At 38.1% G+C, this 18,603-nt stretch overlaps 1 long non-coding RNA gene across 1 annotated transcript; it reads right to left on the reverse strand.

Moving 5' to 3' along the window:
• Positions 1-1,283: 1,283 nt before the first annotated feature.
• LOC107076724 (uncharacterized) lies at positions 1,284-17,278 on the reverse strand. The gene is made up of 3 exons (XR_001477896.2): positions 17,045-17,278; positions 15,727-15,788; positions 1,284-1,397 (listed from the first exon to the last, which is right to left on the reverse strand). It is a non-coding gene; the product is annotated as an uncharacterized lncRNA (long non-coding RNA).
• Between the last annotated feature and the right edge of the window lie 1,325 nt (positions 17,279-18,603).

Below are 18,603 nucleotides of genomic sequence, written 5' to 3' on the forward strand. Positions count from 1 at the left end.
TGGCTCAAATAAGTGCTTTATTTGGACTACCAGTCTGAATCAGGCTGTCTTAAAGGCACTTTGATGAGAGGGTGTACAGTAAAAACTCACCCAGGACTACTAATACATGCTGGATTATTCCCTTATCTACAACTTGATTTAAAAAGCAGAATATGGTACATAAACACTGGAACAGTTTTTCTTTGACACTTAATCTTACACCTTCTGCATGACAGACTTTTCTGCATTAATATGGCTGGTACACCCTAATCTGGTCATACCCAAATCACTTTCAATTTAAACCCCTTCTATTGAATTGTTTAGCAAATCTGAAAAAAGTTCTGAACATATGTACTCCTTTATTCCCTTTCATGTAACTAAACACTAATTGTGAAACACCACAAAGTTGTTTTCAGAAACTCTTAGACAGAGAAGAACAGTAGCATTAAGCTTTGCAGTTTTATTTACTGAAATTACATGTTCTGATGTGTAAGGCACATTTTTTTCCAATCTGCACATATGTCATATCGTATGACACAAAGATGCCATTGTCAGTCAGTTGTAATAACTTAATGGTACAAAATGTGTATTATCCTATCATACACATAATACAAATTGACAGTGTAGTGTCTCCTCAAGGACAATGTCAATCATAAAAAACAAACTTCAGGTCACACACTGACATCCAGTGGCAAGCCACAATCAGGAGAAAGGAATCCTTTGGTAAGCATGGAACTGACACCTTTCAGTGACAGTGCATAATTGAGGCAAGATAAATGAGTTTTCATTAGAAATTGCTCAATGAACACATAATACTTGATACAATACAAACGGTTTACACAGAATACAACAGCCACCCCCCAACATACACAAGACAATGTCATTCATTGAAGGCACGTATGAAAAAAGATGACGTAGTACTGTGCTGTGGTCAATTCTGCTTTTTGTCCTTAGAAGCAAAAGAGGAAGCATACTCAAATGAAAGGACGGTGGTAAGGGATTTGCAGAATTTCTCAAACATTCCGATACAAAGCAAAGAGATCTGTAATGGGAGGAGGCAAAAAGATCCTTCTGCTGGTAGCAATGAGTCTGTGTTAGAGGAGTAGTGCCCCTAGGTTATTCAACGGCGCCAGGGCGGGTCGCCACATAGACGAAGACCACGATGAGGAGCACCACCACAGCCAGCGTGGGCAGCACCACCGTGGCGATCTGCTGCCGTGCTTCCTGCATGGCTTGTTTCCTCTCTTTCTTGTCCTTGGAGGTCTCTTTCTTAGGCTTTCCTTTGAGCTGTCTCATGGCTTGCTCCTTCTCTGCACTCAACAGAAGGGGCTCTTCCCTGCTTGGCGCAGCAATCAGATGTCGGTGATGAGGCTGCCAGCCCCGTTGACCACAGTGATAAAACCTCCAGGCCTCTCTTCCTGTCAGTGCAGAAATAATGCAATTAGGGACTGAAGAGAATATGCCAGGACCAAAGATATCTAGAAAAGCAGAAATGCACTTTATAACTTCAATTAAGGATTAAGAAATCTGCCCCACTCCACTGTTTCTTTATCACATAGTTCCTATCAACATATTTCATAAAAGCGAGATCTTTCAGTGCAATTCAAGTGAATGTATGGTAACATATCCTGTTAATAATTACTGTAAATGAAGTATACAAGTATACAAACTCCTGAAACGCATCAAAAAGTGATCAAGCACTACTGACATGTTATTAATAATGGACTCAAATAGTAGTCACTTAAAAGACTGGGCATTTGGACATAATTCATTCTAGCACATACTATATGGGATTCAAGGTTACCACAAACTCCTTTCCTAATGAAATTAACTAAAGGAAAATGTTACACTTTTGTAGCCACAGTCATTAAAAACTATATTCTTGTCTTTGGTTTGTCCTGTGAAACCCACTTTATTAACATAAACCCAATCGCTATTTCCATGTCTGAAGTAAAGGCAGTTCATAACTGTGCACAGTCAACTAAATCTTTTGCCCCTAAGGCTTTTCAACTGCAGAAACTGGTCCTTCAGCAAACTGTTTATTGGATTCTCTGTTGCACTAACCTGACCCTACTCATTTCTCAATACTTTGCTGTAACCAAGCGCATCTATGTTGTGGGAATACAACGCTCTGTTTTCTGACTTTAAACACTGTACCTGGTAAAAATGAGAGAGACTATACACTACATTACAGTATTTGAGTTCAGAATTTCCCCCATCAGAACAGCATGTTCTTATTTGCTGTGTGCTGCCTATATTCTGGCACTCCGGGCTTTTACAGTATATGCACAATAACATTTTGAAATAGATTGAAAGCATGTTGCTTTAAATAGAATACATTTTCTTTCTCCATGACCGCTGATAAAATTAATTGGTATGTTGGATTTGTAGAATACCTAAGGAATGACTAATTTCAGTCAGGAACTCCAAAATGCAAACCAGAAGGGATGGAACTCATGGACGCTGGACCATGCCTAACATGGGGCAGAGAGAGATGGCATTAGACTAGCCCTGTGATCTCCTCTCTACCACTGGGAAAGGGGAGCAGGTTCAGCACTTTAAGCCACAGAGTCAACACGTCATTACAGCATGACTTTCTCTAGGACTGCAATTTAGTCCCAAAGATGAGAAGAGGGAATTACAATTGCCAGATCCCCACTAAAAGCCCCTGTTAAAATTACCCTATCCCCACCTCCCAAAAAAAGCCTTGCAATCACTCAACTCTTTAAATACACATTTCCTGTTTGAACTGCCATTTACTTCTGTAACCACTGCCTTTTCTAAGAGATTTTTTTTTTATGTTTGACTTTTTGAATACAAAAGATTTTCTTCTAAATGGATTTTGCATGCAAGCCAAAAGCCATGGGGCTAATAACGATCGCAGCTGGACTTTCAGTTCTTTTTATCGTGAAAGTGGTAAAAGCTATTTCCACTCATTCAAAATAACTTTCCTTTGTATTTGCAGGAGAGAAACATGAAAGTGCAGCGATTTACTTATGACACCACTTTATTATCAGTAGGACAGTACAGTCCACAGAAAATCCTTGCTCGTTCTCCCAGTTTTTCTACATAAATCAGTATCCAAACAATATCTGAAAAACAGTATGGAAACTGGATGATTTTAGCTTCATTTTTGGTTACATTTCCCATTTGCTGCCAAGCTTAGTATCACAATGGAGGATGTCCATCAACCTCAATGGCCACAAAAAAATCTGAAAGCATTATGATTCTCAACAGTGTTATATCTGCTGGCTGCTGCTAAAATACAATTAGAACAGTCACTTATCCTGACTTTATTCTTACATGCAGTCATAAGTTAAACCACAAATGTTAAATACACCACCAGATTGATCACTGCAATCTTTCCCTCTTTCCTAGCCCCTGCGTGTCTGTTTATTAAGCTCCAATTCTTCAACCCTCACCATTATCTGCAAGACGATTCAAAGTTAAGACTGCTCCACTGGGATACAAAATATTGCATACTTTATAGAAAACCGATCTGCCATCAGATAATGAGAAGAGTCAGTCCTATTTAATGCAACAAAAGTCAAGGACCCATGCATTTGGAACAAATATTGATTACATATTCACTTCCTACAGACATTGTTATATGGGACACCTCCAGCACTTACAGTTTATTGTCTCCTAGATGAAAGCAAATAGCTACTACTTATGAGTCATATTTGGTGGTAGAAATGGGAATGTACTGAAAGAGGTGTCATTTCCATGACAGAAAGTGAGCTACTAGCAGAAAATGCCTCTCCATCTCCATCTTGATGATCCAGACAGCCCTTGTCACAGGTGAACTGGTCCAATAAATATTTCTGTGCACTACATACAGTGCCCTCCATAGGTATTGGGACAGCAGAGTCAAAACTTAATTTTGTTTTACAATCAAAACATTTGTGAGTGATCATAATATTAATTTGAATGCCAAGCACAATATAATATACAGTTGCAAAAAAACGTTTGTGAACCCTTTGGAATTGCCTGGATTTCTGCAAAAAATTAATCATAAAAACATGGTCTGATCTTCCCAATAATATACAAACACAATCTGCTAATAACACACAAACAATTGTACTTCTTCTTCTCAATATTGAACACATCATTTAAACATTCACAGTCCAGGCTAGGAAAAAGTATTTGAAACCTTGTATTTAGTAACTGGTAGAACCTCCTTTAGCAGCACTAACCTCCACCAAATGTTTCCTGTAGCTGCTGATGAGACTTGCACAGTACTTAGGGGGGAATTTTAGACCATTCCTCCTTACAAAACTGTTTCAGTTCATGAATATTTCTGGGATTCCTTGCATGAACAGCTCTCTTCAGGTCATGCCACAGCATCTCAATTGGGCTGAGGTCTGGACTCTGACTTGCACTTCATTTTTACTTAATACACATAAAAACACATTAATTCATAACCACAAAACACAAACAGGGACGGACCTACATCTCAAATTGTATTTAATTTCCTGAATGCAAAATTAAATTGTGCTTCACTAATGTAGCAGCAAATTACTCTCCCTTAGCCCTTTTCTCTAAAGAGCAATCAGAGCTAAGGGAAGTAGACATCATTGGAAAGGAAAAGCATGCATCCTGTGAACTTTGTGAAAGCCTGGGCACAGTACTGTGTACTATTGATCCCTTGTCTTTCACAAACACTGATCTAAAAGCTTGTCAGACTCTCAATCTGGGTTCACTAACCTGAATGTGAGCCAATATGAACCTGTCCTGTATTGCAAATACAGCAAATAACCTCTTAGGTATTCACCTAGCACCCTGGCTCTTGACTTAGTGAAGTCTGGTGTGGCTGTGCTACCTTATTTTCTCTTTCATTTAAACCCTGAAATGAATCTGAAATGTATAGGGAAAACAGACATTCATATTCCTTAATTTTACTACCTAAAATATTTTGTCCATGCAACATGGTGCATTTTCAAATTTTCTGGGTAGTAGTGTATGCTTTGTGAAATATTTTATCCTTGAAAAAACTAAAATAGCCAAACAGGTCATTCTAAGATAAATCTGCATGCCTGGCTGTTCTAAAAAGGTCCTTAAAATAGCAGGGTCTGCTGGGAAAAGCTTTATCAGGACAAAGTTCAGAAGAAATGCAAAGGAGCTTAATGTTTAAGGAACAAAACTTCACATAAAGGGGACATTTCACAGGCCGCTGGTTATACAAAATTGATTTTTGTATAGTCAAGCTGAAAAAAAAAACACAACTGTTAGGCAGGACTGATTATATAAATAAAAATAAATAACATAAATACACTTACAAGCTATCTAAACTGATAAAATGTCCAAAGTGTTTTACCAATTACTGTAAACATTAAGACAGGAGGCATTAAAACAGGGCGATAATGCATCTCTGTTAAAAACGTAGGATTATTAGTCACAGACCTAACTGTCCACAGTGCCAGCAATTACAATGAATGTTTTGGGAATTCTATGTTTCCCGATAATGGTTTAAGTAAAGAGCTACATTAGCCTCAATCACAGGGACTCAAGGACTCTTGCTTGAGAAAGCCAAATCCTTTAAACAAGGTTTACACCTCCCCCAACTCTTGGTGATGGAATACTTTCTTTCCAAATCTCTTTATTCACATACAGCCTTTCACACTTCCTCTGTCTGTTTCCCAGATTTCAGTCTCTTTGGATCTCCTTTCCCCAACTCCTGTAAGCATTCTCTTTCACTAGTCCACTTTACCCCACCCTCTGTCTCATACTCCTGCCCTCAGCCTCATTATCTCACCACCCGAGAAAGTTGTTTTTCTTCTTTCTGCTTTCCAGTGTGGAATTTACATCCATCTGCTGTAAATATCACAGATTCAACTGAAAAAAACTTTCATTTGTTTTCAGCTTTAACTACCATTCATGTTTACACTTTATAAACAACACAGGAAAATAATACTATTTTTATATGGTATAGTGCGTGAGAGTGTTTACTTTCTTTCAGCTTACACAAAAACTGCAAAGTTCTTAAAAAAAACAATCCTAATATGTGTCTTTGATCAATCTTGTTTGCCTGATACTGCTCTGAGCTTGTACATTATATAAATTATTTAAGTACTCCAACGCTTAGACAACAGTTTAAAATAATATACTGTATATGGATGTGACAGTCTTTACCCTTTTATAATAATTAACAGAAACAAATGTATAAAACGCTAGGCATCCAGAAGAAAAAAAACTATGCAACAATTACTGGCACTAAACTGTCAAGATGCTGGATACAACTGCAAATTTTCCCTTTGGATTACTTTCATGAACTGGCTATGAAACTTTAATACATCTTCTCCCCCCAAAAAATCAATTCCCTCAATTCTACAGAGGTTTATTTACACAGTCTGCATGTTCTCACAAGCCAGAACAAAACCCACAGTCAACAATGTCTGGAATATAGTAGCGCTGTAAAACATTACACTGCTTCTTCCCATCAATTCCAGTGCAAGAGCCTCTGCAGCTGTCTCACCGTAGGCCTTTCCAAGAAGACTACTGGCAGCACAAAACTTGCACAGAATTTAATTTCAAGCAAAATATTTGCACAGATCATTCAACGGCATCCCACTTCATTACCACAAACCACAACGTCAGTGAACCAGACCAGCTCCTCTGCACAAACTGCACAAAAGGGTGAGAGGGAAAGCACACTTAGAAAACTGTAAATGTGCAAATATACTTTTACAAGGTGGTGGAAGACAAATATTAGTAACTGTCTGAACAGCATTCTCATGCATCAAGTTTTCCATCCCCCTCAACACTGTAGATTACACCAGGAATGTTGACTCAAAGTAGCAGTGTTGATGCTATACACTAACATACTGGAATATAAGAATTAGTGGGGGTTTACACAAGCACACAAAGTTTACATTATGATGCTAAAACGTCTAAATTGTACTATTCCCCAATTGTCTTCAATAACTAATGTAGAACAAAATAACATGTAACTTAATTGCACATTCATATACAGGGTCTCTACAGCCGATATTTAACATGCGCAAATCCACTACTTCACAATGCAGCCTGGCTAACAGGCCCTTGAATGAAAGAAGAGCAGAACGGGATGAAACTGAGCCAAAGGTTAAGTGCAACTCTCAAATGAACCGCACATCAGACAAGGATCATGAGATGAACGTAGCTAGTGAGTCAGGCAGTTCCTGCCTCCCGCCCAGGAACGCTCTATAAAGCATCTGCATCTCAACCTGGTCAGTGCGATCTACCAGTGTCAATTTGGAGTTCTGATATGGGAAAAACAGACCGTGGGCACATCAGTACAATAGCGATACCCATCACTAAAATAACCAGCTTACAGCAAAAAAAAAAAACATGTGACTCATGCCATGGTGAACAAGTAATGTTCCCCATTTTAGAAAAAATAATTTCCTACCTTAAATGTGAGCATTGGCACTGAGAAGGAGCTGCTAGTTTTTCCATCATCAGGGCAGTAGCAGCTGGATGCAAGTCTCAGGCAGACCACAAGGTGACAATCTGTCATAGGAGATCTGTACTTTGACTATTTTCATGTGAGAGAATGCATATGCACACAAACAGGTCGATCCAAAAAAAGGCAGATCTTACGTTGGTATACTGTACTTCTCCTCCAACAGCAGATGAAGTGGAACACCCTCTTCATCTCAGCTGCTGCCCTGGCTTTTATCTGAATGTCATTTTGCAGAGTGAGAATTTCATTCTCCACTGCTGTTGTGTCGAGGTGAAAGAGTGATCCCACTTTCGAGGCTATATCATCCACACCTATATCTGGGCAAATCGGGAAGCACACGTCTGAGGCAACAGGCACCAGTAATGCAAAGTCAGTGAAACATGTGCTGAACTCGGATGAGAGGTCCTGAACTTGTTCAATGTAATGTGCACCGTCAAGCTGTGCTGTGTCTCTGCCCTGACGCTCAAGCTCTGAATGCATACGATATATGTAGCACAGGTCTTGACGTTAAAGCTTACTTGAGAGCACTTGTCATTTTCTCTTGAACGTGTTGACACAGCTGATCATGTCGATGACATTTTTATTTTGTCCCTGCAGCTCGGCATTCAGCTCATTCAGCAGTTTAGTCAGGTCTGTGAGGAATGCTAAATCCAGAAGCCACTGGTCATACTCTAATTGGGCATATGCGGCCTGTTTAGATGACTTGAGAAACTCTTTGATTTCAGGCAACAGCTCTCTGAACCTCGCCAAAAATTGACCTCTGCTGAGCCATCGCACATCAGCGTGCAGCAACAAGTCCGTGTGGTCTGCGCCTGCTTCCTCCAGGTGCGAGCGAAATAGCCTGCACTTTAAGCTGCTTGCCCGAATTGAATACACAACCTTTGCAATGTCCATTACGTCTTTCAGATTTAAAATCTTTCCACAGAATGCTTGCTGATGAATTATGCAGTGATAAGGAATAAAATCCAGAAAGGTTTCACTTTGTTTGCACAGTGCAATGAATCCACTGGTGTGGCCAGCCATCGCCGGTAATTGAAACAAGTTTAAAAATGGGCAGCTCGGTCTTGTTCACCAATTCCATTAAAACTTGAAAAATATCATCACCCCATGTGTGCCCTTTTAGAGGTTTAACTGCGAGTAGTTTCTCTTTTGTGCACTTGTCCTCAGACACCATTCAAATAAAAATACATATGTGTGCCGTATCGACCATATCGGTATGTCCTTTTTCTGTTGACCCTCAACGTCTTTTGCCAATGCTTCACATCGCCTAGTTACAGCATTTCTTGACAACTGAATGTCTCTGATGGCAGCTGCAATTTCATTTTTATTTTTGAAATCTCCAGACAGCGAGTCAGCAGCCTCAGCAAACGCTTCTTTTAAGACCTCTCCATCGCTGCATGACTTTTTGTGTTTAGCCAGGACGTGGCTCACATGGAACGATGCGATGGTGGCCACTTTCCCTCTTGTATTGGGCCTCCTGAAAACCGACTGCTGTGCTGCGGTTACCGGGAAAGTCTGCATCATAAGTTTGGTGTGAAGTTTTGAAATGTTGTTCTATGTTTCCTACGTTTCGGTCTCTTTCCTTCACTCGTTTTCGCTCAGACACTACGATGATCAAATAGGCAATCAAACGTATCAAACTGTTGGCGAATTTATCATGGCCAGTCTGTTTCGCTCAGCTATGCACTGTAGGGAATGTGGGGTTCCTGCGGCAATAACCGAGACAACGTTCTTGGGTACCACACACTTTCTTTATTTACAGAAGTCAGCCAGCACCCAGGCAACAGAGACTTTTACAAACAACCCGACAAGGGTTAAACACACACAAGGGCAGTAAAATGTATGAGATAACATGCCTAGATTTAAATGGATGATTAGGCTATTGAAACATTCTTGCAATCGACTGGCAAGCACTCCGCAATCGACCACTGGTTGGGCACCATTGATGTAGAGGATGCAGATTTATGTTGATTATTTTATCTGATTAATACAGGTTTGTGAATAATGCTGTTAGTTTTAGTTGATCAATGTTATTTTAATTATCTTAAAGCCAATGCATTAGTACTATAATCATCATATAAATGAGTGATGGTTATGTATTTTTATCATACATATTATATACTGTAGCACATTATACTACAGTATGTATAATAGTATAGGGGTGGACTTGGTTATAAATGAATTTGCTCAAGTAGGTAGCTGCATCAGCATGCGTAGGCTGCAAAGGAACAAGTAAAGGTTTATTCCATTGAATAAACCCGTTACCTGTTCCTCTGCAGCCTACACATGCTGACGCAGCTACCTACTTGAACGTTTATTCCATGCTGAAAAGAGAAGAAAAGAAACAACGTTTCAGCTGTGGAGTCTTCTTGGGGTGTGTCACCAAAATGCTGTTTTTTTCTTCTCTTATAAATTAATTTGGCTATTCACGATAGTTCTCTGCACCAAATTTTGAGACCCTATTGTACATACAAATTATAAATGCATATCAATTGCAAATTCTAGATCTCAAGTTTAACGATTATTGAGCTACTACCAATCTATTTATAAACTGACCATCTTTCTGTAGCAGCGACCTCGGAAAATTAAAAATATTTTTAAATTAAGGCACTGCACAAATGCAAGCTATTAAAAAGCTATAATGCCTGCTAGAAGCTTGTTAGCCAAATTAGGAGAAAGTATTACATACTTCACTTTGGGGGAAAAAAAACAGGGATCCCTACAACAGCCTTTTCATCTGTGGAAATATTCTGTTACCCTCATACTAAGTCACTGTTTTATATAGTAAACTACACTCCTCAGCCATTATTACACATGTTAATTACAGACTTCATACTATCTTTATTAACTGTACAGTAGATTAAGAACTCTAAACTTATATAAATTCCAAAAACAGAAATCCCAAAAGTGTAAATGTAAATTTCTTGAAAGCTGAAGAGATGGTAACCCAAAGACTTTGGAAGGCTGAATGCCCTAATTTTACAAACTGTTGTCAGGTGTGTTACAGAAAGAATATGGCCTAATAAGTAAATAAACTTCAGGTTTCACAAAAGGTGGACAGTCTAATTGCATAGCAATGTTTGATACTGGTATCTTTGCATGGTATCGAAATGTTCTCATTGTGGAAGCCACAGTCTTCACAGGTTTATTTTCATCTTTTGGAAGATTCTGCTGGCTTTCCTAGGGACCACAAAGAGATGACACTGGTAGTCATAGCAACAGAACACTAGGCGGTGTTGAGGAATCTAAACTTAATAAAACAAAAACAAATGAATGAGACAGTAACAAGAGTATTAAAATGATAGTAGTCATTAATTCTCTCAATCTTAAGGAAAATGACACTGCATATCACATAATATATGAAGATGTACTTGTTCAAATAAAACTTGTGGCAGTTTTACAGAGCTCTTTTATTACTTTATTCCCGATGGTAACAGATCAGCTCTGTGCGTAATCAGTTTACCCTTCCTAAATTAAACTACGCCAAAAGGGTCATCCTATGTGATTTTCTCCTACTGCTATAATTTATCCAATTCCAAGGTCCATTCATTTATACAGTAAAATATCACTTTGTGAACGGCATCTTCCATAATTCTCTCAATAACGCTGCTAACGAGGCATCAGAGCAGTGCCTTTGAAACAACTGGCACACTTAATTGGCTCCATTGTGATTACAAAGCTTGATAAATTGATGCATTTTGGAGAGCGAGCCACAATAACACAATGCAAAGCATCATAAAACAGACAATTGAGTGAGTCAGAAATATTTTATCCCATATAAAATGATTTCAGGCCTCACAAATTATACATCCCTTTTTTAAATATCCTGATCTAACTCTATGATTAGAAACATGTTTGCTTAACTAGCATGGGGTATTAGTATTCAAAATAGATTGGAAAAAAAAGGTTTGCAATCGCAATAAATGGTCTGAAATGTTAATATAGTGAAATGCGTTTCTTAAAATCTCTTAAAATAGTCCAATCTATTCATAGTATTAGCGCATTTCTTTCCTAATACTGAGCTTGGCGCCTCGATTATCCTGGAATGATCACCAATCCGATAAAAGATGTCCTGCTTTTACCTCTTCACTTTGACTAAAACAACAGATCACACAGGTAAGAAACTACAAGTACGACGTGTGGGGCTGACAAGAGTTTCAGTTCACTGGTTGAGCTACAGTCAGAGTAGCCAGTGTAGTGTCAAATAAACCTCACTTAAAAGTTCAACAAAGGAAAAGAGAAGAGATAGACAAGTAAAACACTATATCCTATCAAAGGGCTCTACCAAAGGTCTGTAGATAAAATTTTATGGAGTCTAAGGTGCTGCTTATGGTGCTACCAGTGAGTACTGTCAGGGGAGGGGGAGGAGGAAACCATACAAATATTTGCTCCAGGACCTAGGATCACCACATTCCACCACTGTTTCAGTTCTGCATTGTTCACAGCAAATTCCAGCCTTGCCACAATGGTCTATTTAATTTCATCAACATCTCCCTTCCCATGAAAGCAATATATACAATAGACTTTTCAAAAGCGACACTGATTGCGAGTACAATTTAACAAGACTAAAAGCCTCTAATAAAGTATGACAGGCATCTAAGAAAATTATTCATAAACCTCAACAAAACAAACTGTCAAAACACACTGCATGTTTGCTTTTGACCACAAAAAATGTATTATTTTAAGCTCCAAACCCTGAATGTTGTTGCTATGCAATCCACTCAGTATCCTTTAGTTCTGACTTTTTTTCTGCTGAACTTATATATACATATATTCTGTGTCTTTCCTTATCAAGTAAAACATCAGTTGCTCAAGAGGTTATTTTTTACTTGGCTTAAAAAAAACTTTCATGTCTAGACTGATGTTTTTTTGTGTTCACAGCAGTATTCCAGGAAGCCAGTGTAACCCTGAAGTTGACAATTTTTTTAAATGTTTGCAGAATTTCCATCGGAATGGACACCGGGTGTAAATGGGTTAAGACCGAGTCATTTCAACTTCCATTAGAACCAAACTATACTAAGCATTATAAGAAACCTCTCTCGTAACTGCAACAAATTCACAAGTTATCAAAAAAAATAAACCATGGTCACAAGTTAATGCCTTTGGAAGCAATACAGCATGTACAGTACATCTGTGACGCACACTGCTCCAAGCTGCAGATACGGACTTATGGGATTTCTCATGTAGCACTTGGGCAAGCATGTGCCTTGGGCAATAGTAGCAGTAGTGCCAATCTTGGGAAATAAGAGGTTCATCTTGACCAGGCAAGGACCATACTCCAGACATTCATTCCAACACTCATTTGATTAACCAGTGATGAACAGACTATTGTCACTAATGAGACCTGCAGTTGTATCAGGTAACTGAACACTGCAGATGAAGCAATCCCTAGTATAGACAAATCTGCTGATTCGCACTTGTCATTTTTTTAGTTCGTAAGCAGATTTCATGATAATTACCACTGGTTACAATCATGCCTGACCATTACATGAATACGGCTTCACCTCCCTCCAAGACATGGAATGGAATAATCATAGCCAGTCTACGATTATTTCAGCTATCACATACAGCAATCACAAACTGATTAAATCAAACTGTGGTGCACACACTTGACAGAAAGCAATTGACCTTTCATTTTTATCAGGCTTAACCTTCAGCTCTTCAAGCATCAACAAAAGATACTGGACTCAATAAGACGACAAGTCTCCCTGGCTACAGCATAATGAGTGCCCATTATAGTAAATGCAGTATTGTTAAGGCTGGGGGTAGCTGCCAAGGTGTACATTGTGCTCAGTACACTTTAATTTGCAAAGCATGGGGGCCAGTCCCCTGCTGTAGTACAAAGTTCTAGCCAATTCTAGCACATACAGAAATTTATATCAGTTTCCTTAAGACTTGCATAATGACTGTCAACACAGTGGCATGCAAGTTTAGGGGCTGTGACGATTAAGTACCTCACAGAAGAAGAAGTCAGCTAAATGGAAAAACCTGTATAATTTAAAATGACCAGGTGCCATAGATAGTGTTTGCTTTACTGTTCTGACCATTCTGAAGCCATTTATTACGGATTCAGACAGAAACAGGATTGTCCAATTCTGGTCCTGGAGGGCCATTCTACCAGCAGTTAAATTGGTCTAGTTAAGCCAGTAACCAGCTTGTTTACCTCATTAAGAGCTGAGTTGGAATGAAAAGCTGTAGACACACTGTCCCTCTGGGACCATGATTGGACATTCTTGTACTAAAATACTGCCCTGTATGTGTCTGACATGCTTGTCATGTGTTTATTAAGCAATGCAAGTATAAAAGCCCGGAAAAAAACATCTATCCACTCCCTTTATATTTATTGCTTTATGAAGACAAATATACCAGAAACTGAACAATCTGACTTTCAAGTTAAAGTCTCAAAGTGTGTTACACAAGGTCTGACATAAAGCTCTCTGTGTTACTGTGTCCATTCAGTCAGCTGGGTCAACCTTCACTGAATAATACATTCAAACTCACAAATACCTGTGTGTTGTTATAAGATTGGGCCGCTGAGCCTTGTGCAGATCATCATAAAACTGCACATACTTTTGGTATAGATATGGAAAATAGTTCTTCCGACAGCTGTAACAAGGGAAATAATTTAAAGGTTTCCAAGTCCTTCCCCATGCTAGACGGCAGTATAATTTACTTTCAACTCTTCCACGTTGTCTTTAGGCCTTCACATTTGGCCTTTCTCTTGTCTCCCTCTTTAAGGCTAACCCAAGACATGACACCACTTCAGTCAGCCCGGATGCAAGATAATATTTATATTTAGGGAACAATTTCTATTTTTAACAACCTCCTGAAGTCACTTCCACTTCCCAGGGTCAAATATAACAGATTGCTAGCGTTGGTAATTGGATTACTTTTTAGACGCACAATTATGGATGAGGTTTCTCCCTTACACAGAACAATAGCAATTAGACAATTGAGTTGAGAGCCTGATTGTTTAGTATAATGCTTCTACTTTTAATCAAAAATAGTAAAAAGTAGGCTAAATAAAATACTAAACTCTTTTGTAATGTCATAATAAGGGGAATTATTTTGTTCTCAAAGAAGATGTTTACTAATCTTCAGTGCATTTTAAAAGCATATGATCCTGATTTATGGTTGTAACTCATACAACTCATCTCTAAACTGACTGTAAGAGTCCAGCTGTGCCTCGAGATCAATGTGTTTCCATGACTAATGTTAAAAGTGTAAAAATTCACAAAGAGTTATCTGCAGAATCCATTTAATAAGGCAACCAGAATCAGGAATTTGAGAATTTTAAGAATAAAACTTCATATTATTTGTTCTCCTGATTTAATGAGAGCTTGTTTGCACCAAAACACTTAAAACGTTGGACAGTAATATTGTCCAGTATTATCTCAGTATTTTTTTAAGTAGGGATGACAATGTGTTGACAGTTTTCCTGTTGCACTCATAAAGTAAAATTCTAAGGATTTCAAGAAATATGAAAACCATAAAGTTGAACAGTCAATACCAAGTTTTTTTATTGAAAAATATTTCTTGAACTCTGTTCCTTTTCTAGGACTCCGTGTAACATTAATAAAATGACTGACACATCTTTCCTCGTGACTGACAAAGAAATCAAGTGTATTTAGGCATAATGCGAGTGCATTTAGTCAGATACACCATTTATTGGTCCACTGCTTGTTAGTGACAGTGCTGAATCTACCATCAATGCACACACAGCACAGCAAAACCACTGCACAGCACTTCTGTGCTTTTGGGTGTCCTGCATAATGGAGACCAAGAATCTGACTCCCAAAGCTTGGCTTAACCCTAGAAGGCTGTACGTTCTTTTCCTGCAAAACCTTACAGCCAGTAAACCTTCTATTGGCCAAATTTTGGACCATTAAATGTCACATCAGCATAAACGTAAAAAGGTTGTACCTTCATTAAACCTTCTACAAAACTACTTAATTGAAATTGTTATTTTGCAACAGGGCTAACGATATTTTGTTCCCCATATTTCCAATTTGTCCTGTATATAAACCAACAGTTCTTTCCAATAAGACTGTTTGACACTTTGGTTACATTTCAACCAGGCATACTCAAGGAAAAGCATTCAATCCTAAATGCCATTAATAAAGTATTCTGACCAACCCCTTTAAGATCAGAAACTAGTTCTTGCACTAGAAGGATGGACCCGTGATAAATTGTTTTTGTACACTTTAGTTTAAGGAACGGTACTAAGCTTTGACTACAAAAAAAATGCTTTTACACCACCAATTTAACTCTGAAAAGGCAATTCTGCGTGTTTGTCTACTTACCAATTACTGCTGATGTTCAAGCTGTTAGAAGTACTGAAAGCCTATCCCCCGGGCTTTATGTCCTGTTAAGAACAAATACACTATGACACTAAATGAAAGCAGCTTCTCACACTAAATACCTTACCTAATTAAGAGAAAGCTGCACATTTTCCATCACATTCTATGGTTCTGATTTAAACAGCATAGCAGGCACTTTTAGGGTTCTAAGAGCATAAGTGAAAAAAGTGATGTGCAGTATTTGAAACCTCTAAAATAACTATTTGATCCATAATACATTCATATCAATGAGTATCTGTTGGGAAACCGATTCCCTTAAATTTCCAGTGACATTTTAGTTTAAGGAAATTAAGCATATTTTATAAACAAAAATGTGCGTGTAGAGGCATATCCATGAGCCAGTCTACATTGCAAGACAGACTGGCTAAACTGCGGATATATCTGAATATTAATCAAATATAACTATTTTTTGCATAGTGTAAAAAGGATACTTATTTAACCTAACCGTATAAGGATTAGTGTATTGATTACATCAGTAGTACTTATTACACTTGAAGAGGAATAATGTCATTTTAATTGAATTTTACATTTAATGCTCAATCCTTTTATGTACAGGTATATGATTATTGTACCTGTTAAACCAAAAAAAGCAACGCTATTGGGTTCGGGTAACAAAGGTAAATGTTTTTTTTTTGCAGGTTAAGTAGCAATGAGCAGGAAAAATACATTAAATACTGAGTTAACCGAGTACGATTACTTATTTATATTTTAATCATTTGCAACTGCAGTGTATTCAATAAATACATGCATATAACGTAGTTCCTCTGTGCTTTAAGACAGACCTAATTTCTTTAAAAAAAACTACAGCTACTTAGACCTGCTTTCTACACAAAGCAATCTGAAACCAGCCGAGTTGAGTTCGCGATTCTATTTAAAAACGGAAACACAACGCCAGGTTTTATTATTTGCCATTTTCAGCAGTACATTCCCTTCCAGAAACAGTTGGGACAGTTGAGAACTACGTTAAGTTACAAAATACGAAGTACTCAATTCGTAAATTTTAACCGAGTGAGACTGCGTGTGACTCTTGTTTGATAAACCTACCAAGACCCGAAATCAAACACTGTATGCGTTTTAATTCACAAGATGAAAGGCCCTTCTCTAAATGAAAGCACTGCAGATCTACTTTGTAACTTCAGAAAGTTGCCTGTTCGTAAATGTACAGTTGCTCGTGTTAATCCACAGGCGCAAGACTGCGTGTTACAAGTAGCACTTCACAGTTGCCTGTCAGACTGTACTTAACAAACAAGACTTTACTTACCTACAGCGGAAGAGAAGCGGTTTTTATTTTATGAAAAGATATTAAACTCCGTCTTGTTCTTGTTTCATGCGGTGGTTTCCAGAAATCACGTACGACTCCTTAGCATTTAGCCTCTATACAGTCTGCCGTGCTAGGCTGCAGACCCCCCCCGCCTCCCGTTTGACTTGTCTCCGGATTACGTGGCAGCAGAGCAGTCAGTCTCAACCCGTATAGAGGGGAGGCCGAGAAAGGCACCGGAATAGCGCAGTCTACCGGACAGGAGCGGAGTAGCGCTGGCACTGCCGCAACCCGAATGAAATGCTTCCTGTCTTACCTAGGCAGGACGCTTGCGTAAATGCGCAACAAGTTGTTAAAAGTATTTATGGAATATCTACATATGCACTTATTGACTTTGCAATATCCACAAGCAAGAGTCTGATTACTGTATGTTTTGCACATGTATTTCAATGAAATTAAATGCAGGCAGAGGTGACGTTTGTGCTTTTATTAAGTTATATTTGCCAAACATTCCATTTGAAAATAAACTTAATACAATACGGCACTCCATGTTTACCATAAATATTGATGAAATCCTTAATAATATCATGCTGGTTTACATAATGAAGATGAGATATTCATGCATTGACGGGTATGTAAAATGTATTTTACATATATAACGGTTATACAGTATGTTATATAGATATCACAGTTATCTGCCTTGTACAATATGTAATTCAAATTAATTCAGTTGATGAATGCGAAGTTTACAGCTTGACAGAACCAGACGAAGAAAAGATACAATGTAAGTACAGTGTTTATTGGTGTGCAAAACTGAAAGACATCTGTAGTGCAGAGCACTGCAGGTAACTATCCAAACTAAGGACTTCAAATCTGGGAAGGAAAGGGATACAGCAACGGGTAGCAAATAACTGGATCATTTCAAAAACAGATTAGTCTATTTCCGAGCAGTTCCACTGTTCTTGATCGTTCTGGGTTCTCAGGACATAGCCTCTTATATATGACTGCACGATTTTTATAACAGCGATAAACTGCCAAGAAAAAAAAGAAAAAAGTATAGTAACATGCTGCATTCATGTATTGAATTAGCTGCATACATTTTCATGTAGTTTTTAAAATACATTTTCGGTAGAAAACGCGCTATGCAAGTATTTATTACAGAGCTAAGTTAATCTATAGTTAAAAGTGACAAAGATATCACACTTTAACTGCAGGAAGAGACTTTAAATAAAGAAATGTTTGCATGCATATTTTACAATCACTGAATAAACATGGTTTTGGAGGAAGAAAATCACAGGGAATTAAATCTGATTTTGATATGCAGAAGACTTAGATTAAATGGCTTTTAGTGAATATTCGCTATGAAAAGAGGATCATTCAGCCTGGCATTTATGTAGCATACAAAATGAAATGCCAGTTTGCAGATCATCTTCCATAATCATTTATCTGCTGCATTTCTTCTAAATTTTTAGCAATGGTAACGTCTTCCTGGATTCTTGTGAAGCCACTCAAGCTAAATTTGAATCTCCTGATCACTTTTTCGCGATCATTTTAAAGCACTT

This window comes from Lepisosteus oculatus, chromosome 5 (assembly GCF_040954835.1).
Source record: "Lepisosteus oculatus isolate fLepOcu1 chromosome 5, fLepOcu1.hap2, whole genome shotgun sequence".
Taxonomy (NCBI): domain Eukaryota; kingdom Metazoa; phylum Chordata; class Actinopteri; order Semionotiformes; family Lepisosteidae; genus Lepisosteus; species Lepisosteus oculatus.